The sequence below is a fragment of the Kogia breviceps genome, chromosome 7 (assembly GCF_026419965.1).
Source record: "Kogia breviceps isolate mKogBre1 chromosome 7, mKogBre1 haplotype 1, whole genome shotgun sequence".
NCBI classification, from domain to species: domain Eukaryota; kingdom Metazoa; phylum Chordata; class Mammalia; order Artiodactyla; family Physeteridae; genus Kogia; species Kogia breviceps.
In genome coordinates this window covers 77176276-77196413 of record NC_081316.1, presented here as the reverse complement: position 1 = coordinate 77196413, position 20138 = coordinate 77176276, and the positions used below count along the sequence as shown (strand labels likewise).

At 46.3% G+C, this 20138-nt stretch overlaps 1 protein-coding gene across 13 annotated transcripts in view; it reads right to left on the bottom strand.

Annotated features, from left to right (window-relative positions):
• Positions 1 to 20138, bottom strand: part of DENND2B (DENN domain containing 2B) — a 178963-nt gene that overhangs the window by 99849 nt on the left and 58976 nt on the right. For 7 of the 13 annotated variants that reach the window (XM_067038671.1, XM_067038670.1, XM_067038666.1 and 4 more), the window contains one exon: positions 8938 to 9026. The exons of 2 other annotated variants lie outside the window; for them this stretch is intronic. The gene's annotated coding sequence lies outside the window, so the exon portion shown is untranslated. Of the gene's footprint in view, positions 1 to 8204; positions 9027 to 20138 lie in introns of those variants that run through there. 4 more of the 13 variants (XM_059070111.2, XM_067038674.1, XM_067038665.1 and 1 more) reach the window with 2 other exon arrangements.

Here is a 20138-nt window from a genome sequence, read left to right as displayed (position 1 = left end):
CTACAGAAGCAAAACTGCGGAAGAAATAAAATGTTTGACCCTAATCCACAGAGTTTGCTCTTCTAAAGCAAAAGGAACCTTAAATGATAAACAGGCTCACTCAAAGGGAAAATCTGTGCAGCACCTACTCCCAGGAACTCCCCACTCTGCCCTAGGCCAGCCTGGGTTCAGCAGGCCCATAAATTGGCACTGTTGATATGACCTTCCCAGACTCCAGCTCAACAAGAGATAACAACAAAGCTGAGAGCTTTGGTAGCACTCAAAGGAGATTTGAGGGACTTAAAACATGCTGCTAACTATGGCAGCAAAAGTTCCTGTTTCTTGCAGTTGAACAAGGAAATCTCTTTATAATTACACTTGTAGATAAGATGCACCAAGCTACTCGGTACTACTCCTTCTTGTGAGGAACAGGTTAGAACCTCCCCGTCCCAATCCACCGCTCCTCTGAGACTGGTCTCTGTTCACTGTCGGGGGCAAGTCTCACCTGGGGCTGGGGAGGCAGCATGTCTCCTGGAAGATAAAGTGCCAGGAGCTTCTTATACAGCTCACTGTCTCAGCCACAACCACTTGCCTGGGGATAGTCACCACTCTTCATTCCCTGGCTCTCTCTGCCCCTGAATTCACACTCTTCCTCAGCCCACCTCCCTGCTTGCTCTTTTGCCCAGGGCTCTGCCACAGAACATGCATTACTCATCAGAGAGGGTCCTTTCAACCTAGATGCTCCTTTGTTCAGCCAGATTCCCCCTCTGGTTTACATAATTCTTTACGAAAGCAAGGTACAAGACCTATGACCTCTGTACTGACAGGGGACACTTACTACTGCCCTGCCGATACTAGATATCTGTCCAAGACATGGAGGAAGCGGGTAGCGCCTCACATTTCTCAGCAGAACAAACCAGACAGACAGACTAGCCACTCAGAAACAAACTCTGCTTGGCTTACAAGGGAATAATAAATATAACTATAATGGCTCACATTGCATGAAGTGCTAGATACGAGGTGCTAGTCTCAGCACTTGACATTTAGGCCTCACCACGACCCTATGAAATAGTACTATTACCACCTCCATTCTATAGAAGAGGGACTGGGGCATGGGAGACTAAGTACCTTACCCAAGGCGACAGAGCTGGGATGTGGCAGAGCCAGAATGTGAACCCCGACAGCCCGACCAGGCTCTAGACATCACTCTTTCATTGGATGGCTCTTTCCTTAACACACAGGTTTGTTTCTGAGCACAACTGGCTCACTCCAGACTCTAAAGGAGAGAGGGTCTGTCAAAAAAACACTGCCAGTTTTCTCCACTGAGATAAGGAAACAGTGTTGGCCGTATTTATTCACAGAGCTGGTCTAAGTCTTTACAACAGAACAAATGAGTACTCCAAACATGTGTTGACCAAAATTTTTCCAGAGGCACTAAGTGAAACCACCACCTCCTTTCTTACTGACCTGTGAGACCTTCTAGCTTACTAAGGGCTAGAGCCTCTTTGCAAGTTGTTGCCACCAAGCCCTATGCAGCTGAGAACAAGTTCCCAGTCTCCAAGTTATACGAACCAAGGCAAAATGCTTCCTAGAATCCAGCCGATGGGGTTAAAAAAAAAAAAAAAAAGTTACCCAAATATGTTTTTAAGCATAAACTAAGTATGTTGGTCAGTTTGAGGAAATAAAATGTATCAAATATTTTACTTAGCTTCATAGGACTTTAGGGAAATCTAGTTGGAAAGATAAGATAATGCATATCAAGAGTCAAGTCAGAATGGCAACGAAAACACTCAATCCAAACCTCCCACTTCCTGGAAGAGGAAACTGAAGCCTAGAGAAGCCAAGTTACTTCCCCAAGGTCACCCAGCAAGTCATAGTTAGAGCCAGGACTAAAGCTCAGATCTGCTTACTACCTGGCCAGGGCTCTTTCTACTCCTGTATGCCGGTCCATAGGAGGGAGATATCTCTAACAGCAGCAGCAGCTAGCATTTTTTGAGAGCATATGTGTGCCAGAAACTAAGCAAAGTGCTTTACGTAAATTATCTCATTTAACCCCTGCAACAGATCTTTAAGATGGGTAATATTACTCCCAATATACAGATAAAGACACTAAGGTTTACAAAGGTTAACTCCAGAGGTCCACAGATAGTAAGAGGAAGCGCCAGACTATGAACCTCCAGAGGTGGCTGCAAAGCCTATGTTCTAAGCTGGGTCTTGAAGTATCCTTCAAGAATACTAATACTAATTCTATCCTTCAGGATAGAATTCATGGAAGCAGAGGTGAGGAGTGCTAGGGTAGCCAGTGTCCAGAGCACTGAGATCAGCTTGGGAAGGGCCTCCAATGCTTCATTAAGGAGGACCTCAAGGTCCTACCTACCTGGGCCAGCCTGTAGGAAAGGGGCAAGCAAGAAGCAGTTCTAGACTCCCATGACTGTGAAGGGTAAGCAACCTACAAGAGGGTAAAGCTGAGCCTATGAAGCTGGGTTGAGAAGGACCACGTCAGAAACTCTCCTGGGGTCTTGACAGAAAGATGAAAAAAGTACAAATTATGCACTCCGTCCAAAAGAAGAACATGATTTGACTTTCCTAGCATAGTAACCCCAACCTGATTAAGAGATGCCAGTCTTACTCTCTTCAAAGAGCTGCTCTAAGTTGATAATAATAATGGAAAGCATTGAACATTTACTGTGTGCCAGGCACTGGGCTGAGAGCTTTACGTGTATCATTTCATTCAATCCTCACCACAACTGTAACAAGCTAAGAGTTATTATTATATCCATTTTACAGATGCCTCACAGAAAACTGGGGCTCAGAGAGATTAGATAAATTACCCAAGGTCACACAGCTAGTAAATAGTAATGTCAGATTCTAAACCTATGTTTATATGACCCCGGAGTTCCAGCCCTTAATCACTTCACTACACTGCATGTAAGATACTCTCATTATGTGCAAATAGTTCCATCAGAGCTGCTCGAAGGCAGCACCATACACTCACTGAATATCTAATAGTCACTGAGAGTTGAACAAACACATTACAGGTTGACTCACTTAAAAGCAATCTATAAAACTCAGTTGTCAGAACTCCATAAGGGAGCCTGTGTTCCAAGACATGAATGAACATACCAAAATCAGTTCCTCAAACAAAGCTAAAGAGTTCTAGAAACTTGCTGACTTTACAGTTTTCTGTCCAATTTTCCCATTTCCCTTTCCCATTCCCCACCCTGCACACACACCCCGTGGTCTGACACTCTCAGAGAGGCCTAGAACACCCTCCTCCTATTTCCAGTCCTTTAGTGGGCTCTCTCCCATTACTCAAATAGTGCTTCAAATCAGAGTCTACGAGTTGGACCCTCTTCCTTTTTCCCAGTCTAAAGCATGAGATGGCCATTAACCCTACCATCAAAACCTAAAACTTCAGTAGGTCTGTGTTTCTTCTCAGTCACACGGACAGAGGCTCACACTGGGGAGGAAATAACTATGCTACAAGTAATACAATATATATATGGGATCAATTCCACACTTGATACTTTTTTAGACCCTCCCCAGCTCTTGGCCCAGACCCTCTGTATTCACTGACTAAATGGGTAAACAGACCAAGAGAACATATGGGCACCAGAGATGTCTCTGAGCCCAAAGAGCAAATGAACAGGGGTGTTGACCCCAGTGCCAGCCACCCCCACCCACTCCTGCCCTCCCAGTGCTTGTTAGGACCTACACAACCTACACAACACTGTGTCCTTGAGCCCCTGGGGGCGGACCGGCATTCTGCTGTATCACGAAGGCCTCTTAGGTCAGCCCAGGTACACCCTCTATCACCCTTCCTGTCCCTGAGAACTACCCTCTCCTCAATCCCCTTCCCAGGGCCTCTCTCCTGTTCCTTCTGGTAATCTTCCTACTGCTTCAGATCTTGTCTCCCATACCCTATGTTTAGCTCCTTTTTCCCAGGTTCAAATAGTCCTTCATCCACTGTGACACTTCCTATTAGCCAATCTCCAGCTCACATACACATTCCTTCAGTGACAAGTCACACAGAAGAAGAGTCTGGATCTTTGAGAAACAGGTGGTTTCATGACAAGCTCTTAGGAACAGGTCAGCTTTGGTTAAGAAGGCTTCATATCCCGATTGCATATAATTCACCCTTTATAGAGACAGTGCAATCTAAGATTCAGGCAGTTTTCAGAGAAGAGTAGCGTGATCATTTCAACAGCCCCTCAACAGCAGTATACCTGAGCCAAAAAAAATGAGAAGGGATCTTTGGAGAAATCCTTCAATGAGGTAGTCTAGACTCATTCAGCATCTTCCTCTCCCCTCAACACACACATACACACACGCAGGCCAGTTTTCTAGGGCCCATGGCTAGAAACAGAGACCCTGGATTTTTTCTATCAGACAATATCACGTGGCATTGTTCCCCTCAGATGGATGCACCCAGCATTTCACCCCACCCACCTATTGGGACAGGTGCACAGAGCAGCTCCTCCCCAGCATAAAAGAGAGGCACAGTCTCCCTCCCCACCCCCAGAAGGAGCCACTCACTCGTGCAAGTTTTCCCACAGAAAGAGAAATCTCTGCAGACGGTGCCAGGTTGTCATTTTTTGTTTTCTTTCATGCCCTCTTGGCCCCTTCTCCACTTTCGCATGGTTCCTGCGAGGCCCCCTCCCCGCCGCCTGCTCTCCCAAGCTAAGGTGGAGGGACAGAAGGAAGACAAGCCAAAGCCCTGCAGGACTGCTGCCCGGCCTCCCCCAGGCTCCACACACGTTCCCTTTGCTTGGCTGCCTCGGCAAACTCTCTTGGGCCCAACATGAGAAATCAGGAGTCTCCAGGGCAGTGACAGGTAACAGCTAAGAGAAGCAACAGGATGACATGCTCTGAGCCTCTCAGTCCTGCCAGCCTGCAGGGAGGTGCTTTGGACGGCCCAGGACTCGGCGGACCTTCTCCCTCTCTCAGGTTCCTATCTCCAGGAAGTAGTCCTCAGAATCAGGTTAGGTGGGGACGGGGCACAGCCTCTCTTAGTCCCGGGCCAGCAGTGTGATATCTGCGGTTGGGGTGCCCGTCCAAATGGTACACCCAAGCCCTGCATTCCAGGGACAGGGGCAGAGCCAGCAGAACTGAGGACGGCCTTGGCCTGTCCTCCAAAGTATTTCAGAATTTCAACTTCCCTGGGTAACTGATTCTTCTAATTTTACAGAGAGAAGGAGCCCAGGGGGAGAAAGTGCAGGAAGAGGAGTAAAGGAAGGGGGAGAGAGGGAATAAGAACAGGAATGTTACTTTTTCATCCTTAAGGAACATGGAGGGATCCGATTTGTGACTCAGCTCTGGGAAACTGGACGGACAAGGAGTGGGGAACAGCTGCAGCCCCAAGCTAAGCTGTGGACAGCTTCCCCTCAGGCTGGAGAGGCTGCTCTGACAAGATTCACCTGTAAAAAAGGCTCCGTTATTAAAAAAAAAAAAAAAAAAAATCTGTCTGTTCAGGGGCTTCTTCCAAGGCACTACTACTCCAGGGCCTGGCTGGCAGGTGTGCCCCTGCCCTACGACAAAAGCTGTGGCCGCGCGGCTGCAGGTGGGGTGCCGGCCCCTCCCTGTGTTCCCACCTAGTATGCCAGGAGCCTCCCCCTCCCAGAGTCTCTGAGGACAGAGCTGGGACGCCCTTGCCCAGAGGCTCCACTCCCCTGCTATTCTGTTCCTTGCACAGTCCCGCGGCATAGGCATATCGAGTATCTCTGCCCTTAGAATTCCCACTTCCTTATTTCCCTCTAAGCTGTAGCCACAGGTTCCAAAAAGAGCTGCCCAGCCCCCAAGGACCTTTCAGAGCAATAACGCTTCCTGCCAGTTAGAACTCTGCCTTTCAAACCCAAAACGGAGGAGAAAGGCCTCCCTGCTCACTCGAAACAGTTCCCCCAGCAGAACCTAACCGGATGAGGGAACCAGCCCTGGCAACCAGTAGCCTCTCTTCCAGCTTCTAAAATCTATGACTCCATAAGTACCAGGCAGCTGTGGGAAAAGCAAAGGGTCTCTTGGCATCCCTCTCCTCTGTACTAAAACATGTGAGTCAGGTGACCCAAGGAAAGCTTCATCTCTGAAGGATCATTTATGGCTCAAAGTCTACAGTGAACATCACTAAACTTCCCAACCCAAAGAAAGCACTATTTGTTTCTTTTCCCATCTTGAAGAAGTTTTAAGAGGATTTTCCCATTTTTATTTATAAATGCAAAAGAGAAGAAGGGACTTTATAAATGAGAAAACCAGAACAGAGAGCAAAGTGACTTTCCAGAAGAGAGAGGGACCATCCTTCAAGTGTCCATTCATAACATCTTACATTATATAGGACTTGACTTGTTTAAAACTACTTTCTCGTGGAAATTATTTCATTTGCTTCCCCCAACAGTCCTATGAAGGAGCTATTATCATTATCTCCATCTCACAGCCAATAAATCTGAAGGTCGTAGAGGTTGAGCGTCTTGCCCACGGCTACCTTTATGGTAAGTAGCAGAACCTGGCCACGGTTCAAGTCTCCTAAACCCAAATCCATTATTCATCCTGCTACACCAAAAGAAAGATCATCTGCTAGCCCTCTTCACACGTGCGTGCGTGCGTGCGTGCGTGCGTGCGTGCGGGGGCCATAAAATTGGAGGAGCTGCCCAAACACATCCACACGAGTAGAGGTGAACTGAGATCCTGGATTTGCGTTGTCCACCGAAGGGCCCACTGACTCAGAAAGGCCTCCTCCTCACATCCCCCAACCTGAGTCCCAGCCAACGGCGCCATGCCACATCCCCCCAGTTAACCGAGGTGTCAACCAAGCAGAGGAGTCCTGGAGGGCAGTGAAAGGAGGCATCACTTTAGAAGCGGCCCGTCTGAGGTCCAGGGCCATGGAGTTCACCCTTATGGAGCCTCGGGCCACAACAGTGATGCACACATGTCTACATTCAGGGAGCCCGCTTGGGGACGTGGCCAGTGCTTTCATTGGCAAGCTGACCCGAAGTTAATCAGAAGGCCCTCCTCATTGTTTGCCAGAGTACAAAAGACATTCTGTTCAGAAAGTTCAAGAAGAAAAACCAAAGAGCCAGGATGGCAGCTGTTCCCTCATCCCACAGAGAAACCAAAGGCATCCACCAAGTTTCCTGAGACCCAGCAGTAAGTTTAAGATATAACATGGCTGAAGCGGAAGCACATCCCGATGGGTCTCCACTGCAGGGAGTGTCTGTCCACTGCGTTAACCCTCCTGATAAGATCACTGACAACCTTAGCTACCTCATCACCTATGAAAGTGCCTTTCTGGAACAGTCCCCTCTCCTAGGCCACAATGAGTTCACCACACACTAGTCCTGTAGGTCAGAACAAATTTTACCAAAACATAGGACAAACAGTTTAGAAAGGGCGTGCAGCATGGACCCTGCATGACCTGAGATTTGGTTAAAATGTTAACCAAGGAATCCATTCAGCACAACCACAGCACTTCATGTCTCCTCAGGTAACCTAGCTCTTAGCAGCAGCTCACTCTGAGATATCTGGATAAGAAACCTCTTTGCAGGTCCCCCAGCCCCCAGACACCACCTGCCTCCACCCCACGTATTTTCTTAGGAAAGCCTGTGATGGACTTTATTAATGAAGGAGGACAGCTTGCTTCTTACCAAGCTACCTGGGGGCCAGAGAGAGAGACCGACCCGGGTTCAGATATGCCTAGGACAGTCCCTCTGTCCTAATAACTACTCCAGAGAGGCTTGGAGCTCACCACAGGCTCCCAGCTGAGTTAATTAGCTTTTTTTTTTTTTTTTTTTTTCATTAGGTCAGACATAGCAGCACCAAGAGACAAAACAGACAGTGTTCACTAGAACAAACCAAGCCACTGAAAAGACACCGGAGTTTCCATGTAAGAACTACAAACACAATGCTGGAGTGATGATAACTCAATTTTTCTACATAAAAGACTCTTCCTGTAAAATATCCTGAGCCTTTGTGCTAAATAAAAGTAAGATGATGATTCCTGTAGTGAAGTCTAAACACCTCAGGTTCAGTAAGAGTGAGATCAGCTAGATCTGCAAAGTCAAGAAAATTGGCTGTTTCCCTCCTCCTTAAGCTAATAGAAACCAACTGTTGGAGCATGACATCATTCCTGAGCCCCAAACCCGGAGCACAGAGTACAGACACTTGCCTGCCTCCCAGAAAACAGCCCAAGACTGGCCAGGAAAGGAGGAAAAACAATCCAAGCGCGGAGCTGACCTTACCTGAAAGTCCCGGTGCTTTCCTGCCCACTCCATTCTCGGCAGTTTGGCTCACACCACAGTCTGTTAGGGAGCCCAGGGCCCCCAAATCCACTCGCTCCAGCCCGGATACCTGCTGCGAGCTTCCCACGGCTCCTTCCTCTGACCTTTCGTGGCGCTCCTTCCAGCCAAATGAGCGGAGCACTGCTGGCCGGTCAGGCCAGTCGTCATGGAGACCCTGTTCTCGCCAGCGCTCGCTCCCGATCTCTCCCTCCCTCCCCCTCTTTCTCTTCTCCCTCCCTTTCTCTCCCCCGACCCCTCCCTCGCTGTCTCCCTCTCTCTCCCTCAGTTCTGGGAGGCTTTCACGAAACAGCACTGTCTTTTGATCAGCTCGGTCTCTGCACGCATTCCACTCCTCCTACCTCCCTTCCAGTCAGACAAGGGCTCTGGGCTGCTCCTGGGAACTCGCTTCAACAGCTCAGAGGGGAGAAGGGAGAAGACAGTGAGCGGACTTGTTCTGCTCCCCACCAGTGTCTCATTTTTTTATAACTTGGAAGAGTCCCGGTCAGGGGGGGAGGGAGCTAGCTAGAACACTTGGAGGGGAAGCAAGCCCTTCCTCTGGGTCCTGGAGTGAGGGTAGGAGGACCCAGATGCACTGCCTTGACTTGTTTGTGAGCTTGGGATTTTCCCCGGCAGCAGCTGAGGCGGAAATGCATTCACCTCCTTGGAGCTCGCCTGGACTGGCCTCTCTGCTTACCTTGCTGCCTGCCCAGGTCGTGGCGATGGCTTTAACCAGTGCAGGGACTCATGGTACTAGTGCTGGTACCAAAGTAGTCTCTCATCTTCCTGCAATGGAGAGGAAAGACACCAGATCAGGTCCAGTAAGTGTCCTGGGCAAGTCAGAGTCACAGCCCAAGCAACAAATGTGATACAAATACAGCCTAAAGCCCAGGCTTTCTGTGAGCTGTTGTCATGGCCAGAAATAATATCAGTGCTGTTGAAGAGCTAGCACAGTGCCTGGGACACAGCAGGCCCTCTAAGTGCAATCCCCCATGCATATTTCTGCTTTGGAATATATTTTTTTAAATATTTATTTATTTGGCTGTGCCAGGTCTTAGTTGTGGCATGTGGGATCTAGTTCCCTGACCAGGGATCAAACCCGGGCCCCCTAAATTGGGAGCACAGAGTCTTATCCACTGGACCACCAGGGAAGTCCCCTGCTTTGTAATATTCTTTTACATGCACTATTTTGTTCGATCCCCAAAACCTTTTGAAGTATACTGGATAGATATCATTATCACCATTTTACAGATGGGAAGACTAAGGCTCAGAGGGATCAAATATCTAGTCCACAGTTACAAAGCCAGTTTGGCAGTCAAAGAACTAACAGTAGAGACCAGTCCGCTGCCCCCTAGTCTGGTACTTTAGCTAAAGTACACTGCCATCTGATCTTACAAACTAACAGCTTTTTTGACAGCCAGTTATGAGATACAAGGCTGGGTTCCCTGGGGAAGATAGAGACTCCTTCTGAGTCAGAAGGCCCTACTATCATCTTTTAGCCTGAAGGCTCTACGATAGCCTCCATGAGATGTGAAACATACAGGTGCACAGATTAGAGAAAAAAAGTCCTGCCCTATAGCTATAAATTACCTTACACTTCTCCAAAGTACTCTTACAAATCTTGGCTCATCTGTTCAACCCAAGAGACCCAGAGTTAGGATTGGTATTATCATACAAATTTAACAGATTTTTAAAAAAATCTAAAAGCGAGGTCAAATAACTTGGCCCAGGTCACAAAACCAGAAGATAACAGATCTAGAAATAGTACCCAAGCCTTTCAACTCTCTTCCGTATATTAAGCAGAGTAGTTCCAAGAGCACCAGACAGAGCAGGGGTCAGAAGATCAGGCAGTGCCAGGCTCCACAACAGCCACGTGCCCTTGGGCAAATCACCTAGTCTCCCAGTTTCCACCTATAAAACCTATCCCTTGGGCAAGTGAGGGGGCTGGGATGAGCATGATAAGAGGTGTGTGAAAGCACTCTCCTTCAATCAGGCACTGAGCTAAGAACTTCATTTCAGCTGCTCTTCACCATAAACAAACAAAAACCTGGGGCAGTTGGTATGCCCCCAAGAAGAGGACACTGAGGCTCAAGGAAGACATTTTCCGATGCTGCTTCCCAAAACAGTGCTAGAGAGATCCTGATGGAATCTTTTTTTTTTTTTTTTGGTGGTACGCGGGCCTCTCACTGTTGTGGCCTCTCCCGTTGCGGAGCACAGGCTCCGGATGCGCAGGCCCAGCGGCCATGGCTCACGGGCCCAGCCGCTCCGCGGCATGTGGGATCTTCCCGGACCGGGGCACGAACCCGTGTCCCCTGCATCGGCAGGCGGATTCTCAACCACTGCGCCACCAGGGAAGCCCCTGATGGAATCTTTAATGCTGAGATCCCTTGCAGAATGTCTGTGTTTTTGACTAATCTCCAATATATCACAAATTTCTTAAAACAAGATTTTAATTCAGTCGAGTTTAAAAGGTAAATATATGTCAGGAGGTAAGGTAGGAGGCGTGTCACAAAATACAACAGGAAATAACAGAATGGCACAAAGCCTAAGTGGGGGGCACTGTTACTTCAGTGAAGCAATCAGAGCTTCAAAGAGGGCATACTCAACCACCTACTAGAAATACGCAACCCAATACCCTGACCCAAGTACCAACTCAGGAATTCCTCGTAGGCCCTCGTGTCCCCCACCCCCATCTGCAAAGGAAGACAAGATGAAACGGCAAGGGCAACACCATCAAATCACTAAACTTCTCCCCCATCCCATTCCCAGCAGGCAGCCCTCTGCTCTGCCCCTGATGCCGAAAATGCACATTCCACTTGCCCAGTCTCCGTGATGAGAAAGCAGAGGTGATGCCCATTCATTTCTACAACAAGACAATAGTCACAGTTATAATATTAATACCAACTAATGTTTACTGAGCACCTACCATATGTCAGGCATTCTTCTAAGCAGCATGAAGGGACTAGGTTGAGTACTAAAGCTGATACAAGTCAGTCTCTAAAGTAATGCAAACTTCAAAAAGCCCTCCAGACCAGACACAGAATGCAGGCCATGCTCCCCCTAGTGGCACACCGGGGTTACAGCGGTTCCTTAGGGCCCTCCCCTGGGGGGGCCAGGTAGGGACGTAGTAAGGGCAGCGTTAGTGGGAGAACTGAAATCGCTGCTTGGGTGCTGCTATTGTGTATAAGCTCCTTGAACTGGGCAGAGTGAAAGGACAGCTGAATCCTGCTGCTGCCTCTGCAAGGCTGGATTCAGATCAATCCCACCTGACCTTTCCGGAAGGACAGGGCTTTTACAGCCGTATGTGGTCTAGTATCTGCTGGGAGGCCCACATGCAGACTTGAGCCAGAAACCCAGGAGATATCCTTGCACATCCCTACCTCCCACTCCCCGCAGCCAATCCACTTACCGACTCCAAATAATTCTACTTCCAAGATTTATCTTCTATCTGTCCGTTTTTCTGCACCTCCATTGCCACCCCAGTCTTTCCCCTTAACCACTGCGCAAACCTTCTAATCGCCCCAGCTTTCACTCTTGCCCTCACGCCTCCATTCTCCACAGAGCTGTCTGAATCACCCTTTTACACCCAAATCATGTCATTTCCTGCTTAGCACACTTCAATGGCTTCCCACTGCATTTAGGATAAAATCTAAATTCTTACCAGGACCTATGAGGCCCAGCATGATCCTTCTCCAGCCTCGTCTCCTCTCAGCACATTTCCTGCCCTCCCGCTCTGGGTGCCAGCTACACAGGCCTCCTTTTAGTTCCCCAAAGTGTCAGATCTTCTCCAGGCTGGGACACTCCCCCACACCCTAGCCTTCACCCAGCTGAATCTTGCTCACCTGGCCTCAACTTGCCTCTCACCGCCTCAGAAAAGTCTTCAACGATCCTCCAGTCTAGATGAGGACTCATCCTCCATGGCACTTACCATAACCTGCAAATGCTCATTTGTGCGATTACTTGCCTCCCCCCTGAGTTCCTTAGGAGCAGGAACCTTGAAAGTTTTGCTGACCACCATATTCTCTGCATTTAGTACAGGGCCCATCTCATGGCTGGCACACAATAAAAATCTGCTGAATGAATGCATAAAACCCCCTTTCTTCCTGTCCAGCAGGAAGAAACAGCCATTTCACGTCACTCATTGTATCTTTTCATAGACTTACAAACTATAATTACATATCTTTTCCTCATGTGCCTTGCCTGTGGGCTCAACCAAAAATTCCTGTAAAGTCTCTCTGTGGTTTGTTTCCCAGAACTTTCCTCGTAAGGTCACTCTTCCGGGGACGTGCTCCAGGGTTTTACAGCCTTTCCCAGTCCCAGAGTGCCCACTCACAGGCACTCCAGCACCAGTGTCACTGCCAAACCAAGCGGGATGCAGGAATGGCTCAACGCCCACAGATGAGAAGGTTCTCCAGGGTCAGCTCCATTCAAGGACAAAAATGCTTTCTCTCACCTCCACTGTGCAGGTCACTGTGCTTACAGAAAATACACTTTTACTTTAAAAAGTCATCTTATGTTTTATAATTTGGAGATGGGTGTAAATATTGTTTGAAAAAATGTTTTTCCATTACTAAAAAGAAACTGAAAACTACTGTCTGGGGGAAAAATAATGAAGGCCTAAATAATAGCAACAGCAGTGTGCCTAAGCCCAAACCTCTCCCGTGACAGACATCGCCACCAAACTCTGAAATCCCTTCTGGTTTCCTCTCCTGCCACATTCCCCCACAACCACCACTCCATTACAGGCACAACCATCACACACCAGCTGGTGCTCTGAAAACTGCATTTCTCCTCTCCCTCCCCAGATGCTCACACTGTTACCTTTTTCTGAGTGCCTCTCCTTCCCTAACTAGCAAAACCAAATCGCCTTCAAGGCCCAACTCAGTCATCACCTCCTCTATGAAATATTTCTTGATCTCCTGGCAGGATCTGTCTGTCTACTCTGCAAGCCCACAGCAGTTTAGGATGCCTTTATCATGGTATTTATATCATTTTATCACTGCTACTTGCACTCCCTCTCCCCCACAGTTGTGAGACCCTTGAAGTCTATCTACTTTCATATTTCATTCAGAGTGGGTGACCAATTAATGTGTTCAATAAATGAATCACTTAAAAAGACTCTTTAAAAAAAAAAAAAAAACCCACAGAAACAGCTGTCCCCTCCACTAAATGAGGAAATTTGAGTGGATAGACTTACATAGTCTATCCACTCAAATTCAAGAAAAGAAAAAAATTATATATATATATATATTTTTAATATATATGTGTGTATATGATCATTAGGTTCTAGATTTGATCACTAGAAGAGATTATAGTCTTTTCTCGCCCCTTTAAAAACTGAAATGCCAAATCTGAAAACACAGGAGCAGAATAAATCTTTTAAAGTCACTCCTTGGGCTTCCCTGGTGGCGCAGTGGTTGGGAGTCCGCCTGCTAATGCAGGGGACGCGGGTTCGTGCCCTGGTCCAGGAAGATCCCACATGCCGCAGAGCAGCTGGGCCCGTGAGCCAGGGCCGCTGGGCCTGTGCGTCCGGAAGAGGCCACAGCAGTGAGAGGCCTGCATGCAGCAAAAATAATAATAATAATAATAATAATAATAATAAAAATAAAAAAATAAAGTCACTCCTTACTTTGGGATCATTGGAATTCAAGAAAAGAAAGCAGGGCTTCCCTGGTGGCGCAGTGGTTGAGGGTCCGCGGGCCAATGCAGGGGACACGGGTTCGTGCCCCGGTCTGGGAGGATCCCGCATGCAGCAGAGCGGCTGGGCCCGTGAGCCATGGCCGCTGAGCCTGTGCTCCGCAACGGGAGAGGCCACAGCAGTGAGAGGCCCGCATACCACCAAAAAAACGAAAAGAAAAGAAAGCTGTTATCTCAACATTACTGGCTGGATCCTAGAATGCCTAGGAGGTACAGTATAACTTCAGATGCCCACCAGACTGGGGTCCAGCAGCATGTCCACTGAAGACACCCAGTTCTACCCACATGTCCTGCCCATTTTCCTACACTGGGCTCTGGGTGCCATGTGAGGAGGCAGGTTCACGCAAGAGCTCTTTAGGACTTTACAATTTTCCTTTTCTACCTATGAGTGGCAATGTGGTTAAGAAAGGGAAAACTAAAAATTCAGGAGTAGAGAAAAGAGTCATCAGACTGGAGTCCAGGTCCTGGTTACAGGGCGGTGAGATCTTGAGCAAGTCCCTGTCCCCCACAGGGCCTCCGCTTTTTCCCGCATATAATGAGAGGGCTATTGGGCTGTTGGAACTAGCTGTTCTCCAATGGTCCGTTCTAGCTTCAATGTCCTACTGCATTGTTCTTTGGCAGTCACCCAGACCCGTGGTTCTATCCTAGTCACCCTAGTCCCCTTGCTTTCTGAATGAGTCCAAAGCAGCAGAAAGACTTCTTGTTTCAGGAGCTACAGAGCCTCCATCTAATCCTTTCAGCAGAACCCCATGGGGCTCTGGAGTCATGTGCTGGGGATCAGATAGAAGAAGACCATCACCAACATAAGGCAACCTTTCCTAGAGGAAAAGATGGGAGATTCAGACTCCCTGCCTAAGAGCAGCTGGCCTAAGAGAAGAAAGGCACCAAACACAGGATGGGGAGATTAGGAAATGGCCTGGGAAGTGCCTGGAAGAAGACTGCAGCTCTGCCAGGGACTCACTCCTAGCCACCAGTCTGAGACAAAGCAGCCTTTACAAAGCAGAAGCACTGGCAATATCTAACGAAGCTCTCTTGGAAGACAATCTGCTGACTGCCAATCAAGCAGTCTCTTCATGGGCTCTACCAGGGCCTTTGCATCAACAAAACAAACGCATTCCTCCAGATGGCAATTCCAGCCCTCCTCTGCCTGGGAGCCACAGCTGGCAGGACCTCCAGTGTGCTGGCCACTGCTACACATACTTTGCTTCACAGCCTTCCTGGGAAAACAGAAAAATACCGATTCTTTGCTCAAGTCCTGGCATTTTATGGTAGGAAATTCTTCCAGGTCCTTACTCCTGACCTAATCCCACCTGCCTCCGACCCTTTCCCCACCTACTCCCCTCTGACCCTAAGGCTCTGAACTCAGAAAGTGTGGGCTCAGCCTATAATTATCCCAGTTCCCACTGCCTTGTGGTGAAGCAGCTACTGGACATCTTCATGTTGGGCTGAGCACACTCTCCTTCTGTGCACCAGCCTTCTAGCCCCAGTCCACCTCCACTCAGCTCACACCACTCAATATGAGGCTCCAAGTTCAGATCCCCAGGACACGAGCTACTCAGTGCCTTGATCTAGTCCCTTGGAGTATCTGTCACAGAGTGTATATATGGGGTAATTTCTGGACTCTCTCAAATCCACAGGCCCCTGACCACTGCCCCTTGTTAAGTCCAAGCATTTTAACACTGGGCCACATAAACACAGTCTTGGGGCCAGGAACAACTGGACCAAGGAGGCAGTATCCCAGACCCCCTCTAGAAGCCCCATTTACCCTTCCAGAATGGGCTTCTCGTGTTTACTTGGCTCAGAACTCCAAGCTCAACCAAGATCTTACCCGTCATGACTAAAGCTTCAGGATGAGGGAGGTAGGGTGCAAAGTGAAGGAAAAGGAGATGGAGGAATAAGAGGAATGTGCACTCAAACAGCTTTTCCATGATATAACCAAGAAAATACCTTGAGCCTCAGAAAGGAGTACCCCTTAGAATAAGATCTGGGCAAAGCTGTGGGAAATGTGGGTCCAGCCATATCACCTCCTCCATACTGTCTCCCCTTATTTTCCCAGGTTGGACTGGATTCTCTACCTCCACCCCCTGTACTCCCTGGAACAGTCCACTACTCCTGCATCTGCCGTGTTCATATTTTAGTGATATTTAGTTCATATTTTCGTATTTTAGTGCACCAAGGCTTATCCAGCTCATTTCTCCTACTAGACTATGTCTTAACTCTGAAGACTAGTTTACGGTATCAAGTACAATTAATAAATTTTTAACATATGAACTAAAGAAACCAACCAACTAATTGATCTAACAAATAAGGGATCAACAGTATCACCACAGAACCTAAACCATTTGGTGCTTAGCACCTCAGGGTGGTCCAAGGTTTTCAAGGTGTGGTACATATATACAAGATGATTACAAGTGGTGTAAGAACATTAAAAAATTTTTTAATGCTCTTGTATTTATCTTAATGTGTATTTTTAAAAAAATGATAACCAGCTATTAACTCCATTTTCACTGAAGTCATTGAGTAGACCAATGCTAAAGAAGGTATATATGTTTTTTGTTTGCTTTTAGTTTTCATTACGATTTTTTTTTTTTTTTTTTTTTTTTTTTTTGCGGTACGCGGGCCTCTCACTGCTGTGGCCTCTCCCATTGCGGAGCACGGGCTCCGGACGCGCAGGCCCAGCGGCCATGGCTCACGGGCCCAGCCGCTCCGCGGCACGTGGGATCTTCCCGGACCGGGGCACGAACCTGCGTCCCCTGCATCGGCAGGCGGACCCTCAACCACTGCGCCACCAGGGAAGCCCTGCTTTTAGTTTTGTTTTGTTAAAATTAGTGGGGAAACGTTTAAAGAGAAATGGCATACTTACACAACCTCAACGTATCTCTCTCAGAATATGTATTAATTACAAAGGCAGAAACAGGGAACTTGTCAGTGGAGAAACCTGGCAGACATTACCTTCACCAAGTGATCAAAGTTAACATTACTAGTAATAAGATACACTGACATCATGTACCCCTGACATGAAGCAATGAGAAGGGCACTGCACTTCTGTGGTGTTCCTCCCAAAAATCCATAACCTTAATCTAATTATGAGAAAACATCAAACAAACCAACTTGAGGGACATTGTATAAAATACATTCCCAGTACTCCTCAAAAGTCTCAAGGTCATAAAAGGCAAGGACAGACAGAAGAACTGCCATAGACTGGAGGAGACTAAAACACAACACCTAAATGTAATGTGGGATCCTGGATTCCACCCTGGAACAGAAAAAGGACCTTAATGGGAAAAACTAATGAAATGCAATTAAGGCTATAGTTCACATCATACCAATGTTAATTTCTTAGTTGATAAGTATACCATAGTTATGTTAGATTAGCGGACTTTGTACTGTCTTTGCAGACTTTCTGCAAGTCTAAAATTATTTAAAAATAAAAAGTCTTGTAAAAGCTAATTTAAAGATAAATAAATAAAAGTATATGTGGTAGATATCATAAACATGGGTAAGAATGACTCAAGTTTGAGAAGCAAGAGTGGCCACCCTTCAAACCCCACCTCCAAGGAAAGCTGCCCCAGAATAAGAAGAACAGTGTGTAGGAGAATATTTAGTAAAATGGGCAGTGTTCAGTTTATATTATTTGGAGAAAAAGTAATTATCCCATTTTGTTAAATATATATATATATATATGCCACATATATTATGCATAGAAAAAAATGTCTGTATTGAAATAAAGATAACCTATCCTGAACCAAGTACAGATGGCATTTATTAAATAGTAAATGGGATATAGCTTTTGGAAAGCATCTTAGCTAGATCAATTAAAATGCTCATATCCTTTGACTCAGTGGCCTCATTTCTGGGAAGCTGTCCTAAGAATAAAATGCCCAAGTAGGAGGGGAAAAAAACGCATGTTCCCAGCATTATTTATAATAATGAAAATTAGAAACAAACTCCATGTGAGTAATTACTAAATTGGTAAATGTCAAGTGTTTTATGACCACTACCCATACTAAAAAATAAATTTTATATAGTAATACAGAGTGTGCATGTATGAGAGAGCGTGTGTGCACGTGTGTTATGTATACAAAACTAAACCAAAAAGTTTCTGCAAACAATACATATCTTTTTTTTTTTTTTTTTTTTTTTTTTGGTACGCGGGCCTCTCACTGTTGTGGCCTCTCCCGTTGCGGAGCACAGGCTCCGGACGCGCAGGCTCAGCGGCCATGGCTCACGGGCCCAGCCGCTCCGCGGCATGTGGGATCTTCCCGGACCGGGGCACGAACCTGTGTTCCCTGCATCGGCAGGCGGACTCTCAACCACTGCGCCACCTGGGAAGCCCTAATACATATCTTTACTATGTGTGATGCTCTCTGCCATTTTCTATCCTAATCTATTTCATTAAGAAAACAAACAAAGCTTGTAGAGCCCCACTAGATTGATTCCCCATCCCACTAATGATGACCTGCAGTCTGAGAAACACTGCACTAGATGGACAATTGTGCAGCCATTAAAAGAAATGACTATAATCCACAAACTGGTAACAGTGATCGGCTCTAGGGAAAGAAAAGAGAAAGAACGTAGGAGGAAGATTTGCTTTTCACTGTACATCTTTTTGTACTTTTTGAATTTGCAATACATACAAGTATTATTTATTTAAAAAGTGACTGTGAAGACTAACAGTATCAGTCAATGCTAATTTTGCATGACAAAGCTATAACTACATTAAAATGTAGAAAACACATACAAGCGAAAAAGGAAATTATACCAAAACAATAACCACATTAGCAATTTTTTCCTTCTTACTAAGTTCTAAATATGCCACATGGTTACTGCTTTACTTCTACAATGTAACATATATTTATTTTCTAAAATTAATGCAATTATTGGCAAGGGTACATAGATTTCAAAGCTAATGGTGATGTTTTCTGTATTAAGCTGGGTGGTAGATACATGAATACTCACATTTAAACTGTACATATAAAAAACATATACTCTATATTTTAATAATATTTTTAAATGAAAGATTGCAAAAGTGGACCATTTTTTCAGGTCTGCCTCTCCTCACCCTCAAACTCAAGCAGACACTCCAACAAAGTGTGGGATAGGATTTAAAACCATCAGTCAAATGGATACCTTCCATTTTTGTAAACAGGTTGTAACATGTTAGAACCTGGCTTCTAAAGATTTCCATTTAGAACTTTGTAGGTGGGCTAGCTTCAGCGTTCCACTTTGTAGGTGGGCTAGTTTCAGCATTCCATTCACACTCAGGACTCTCTTTTAGTGTGTTTTCTTGATTTCCCTTCCCCCCCCCCCACTAAGCCATTGTTTATGCCTTCATATTTTAAATCACATATAAGCTCTTCTGAGCAAAGGGACCATTTCTTATTCATCTTTGAATTTCCAACAGTCTATAATGCAGTGTTTCTTTACACACAGCAAATGCTCAATAAGTATTTATTAAATAGGCAATATCATAGGCAAAACTCCAGAACAGAGTATATGAAACACGAAAAGTAGCAAGGACATAAAGAAGGAAGCACTGATCACTGGAGATTAAATAGTCATGCTAAAAAAAAGTCATTACTTTTATTTAATAAAGTTAACATGGAATTACAGTAGGGAATAAAGGAGGTAATATATGTAAAACACTCAGCAATAGATAGTAAGTGGTCTATAAATAATAGTCTGGGGGTTTTAAAAATAATATGCACACATATTTACATAATATATATTTACATATGATATATATTATGTTTCACATAAATAAACACATACATATGCACACACATATATCGAAGAATGCCAGGACACAATTTATCTGGACTTCAGAAAAATCTCTCTTGATCTTATGGATAAAACAGGAAGGTACTGGCAGTAGCACAATCTGGTAACTCAGGACAGCTGGCTCCAAATGGAAGAGCAAAATGGATCAGTATCAACTACGAAGGAGTACTCTGGAGCTCCTAGAAGTCTGGACATTCCCATCTGTTCTAATCCTATTCTAGTCACCCTTTTTTTTTTATCAATGACTAGGGTAAGGCATGCTTACCAAAAACGCATATTACGGGCTTCCCTGGTGGCGCAGTGGTTGGGAATCCGCCTGCCGATGCAGGGGATACGGGTTCGTGCCCCGGTCCGGGAAGATCCCACATGCCGCGGAGCGGCTGGGCCCGTGAGCCATGGCCGCTGAGCCTGCGCGTCCGG